General features: G+C 56.6%; 1 protein-coding gene across 1 annotated transcript in view; it reads right to left on the bottom strand.

Annotated features, from left to right (window-relative positions):
• Window positions 1–755, bottom strand: part of NPLOC4 (NPL4 homolog, ubiquitin recognition factor) — a gene marked incomplete at its 3' end in the record, with an annotated part of 25,663 nt that overhangs the window by 3,358 nt on the left and 21,550 nt on the right. The gene's annotated exons all lie outside the window — the stretch shown is intronic.

Genomic DNA, 755 nt, shown 5'->3' with positions numbered 1-755 from the left:
CGGGACACTGCCTGTGCCAGGGGCAGCTGGACCAGACCAGTTGCTCTGGGTGGATTTAATCGTTATTGGCATCACCTCGAACGCCAGCAATATCATCTGTCATCCGAATTATTTGCCTTCCTGCCTTCCACACCGTTAATAGTTTCCTTTCCAGCCAAAGGGCAGAGCTGTGCCCCGGTGCCTGGCAGCGGCTCTGCTCCAGCCGAGCCCGTGCTGTCGCGTCACCTCCCTCCCCCAAGAAAAGGCATTTCTGTACAACCAACCTGGGCTGCTGAGTCATTAAAAGGAGCTAGATTCTTAATTGCTGCTAAGAGACAGACAACTAGAGCTCTTTAATTAGCTCCCTGTGAGGTAGTGCCCGGCACACGTATCCGTGGGCTTGGCTCTGGGCTGTTGGCCCGCGAGCCAGTTTGGAGCCGTGATAAGACACCAGGCAGGGCCTTCCCAGGAAGCAAGTGTGTTCCCTGGCACTGCACTGATCCCGAGGAGCACTGCAGTTACCCCAGAGCACACCAGCCTCTGCGCTAGGAACGCCTGGCAGCAGAGGGGAAAGGAGAGAGAAACCAAATCTGTCCTATGAATCACCTCCAACATGAATTTTAGAGGTGGGTTAAGAACTTTGCACTTTGGCAGCACAGAGGCCAATAACCGTGTCCTGCGCTGCACCCAGAGCAGCGTGGGCAGCAGGTGGAGGGAGGGGATTCTGCCCCTCTGCTCCGCTCTCCTGAGACCCCACCTGCAGTGCTGCCTCCAGT

This window comes from Antrostomus carolinensis, unplaced genomic scaffold, assembly GCF_000700745.2.
Source record: "Antrostomus carolinensis isolate BGI_N321 unplaced genomic scaffold, ASM70074v2 scaffold13929, whole genome shotgun sequence".
Lineage (NCBI taxonomy): Eukaryota > Metazoa > Chordata > Aves > Caprimulgiformes > Caprimulgidae > Antrostomus > Antrostomus carolinensis.
This window is presented reverse-complemented; position numbering and strand designations above follow the sequence as displayed.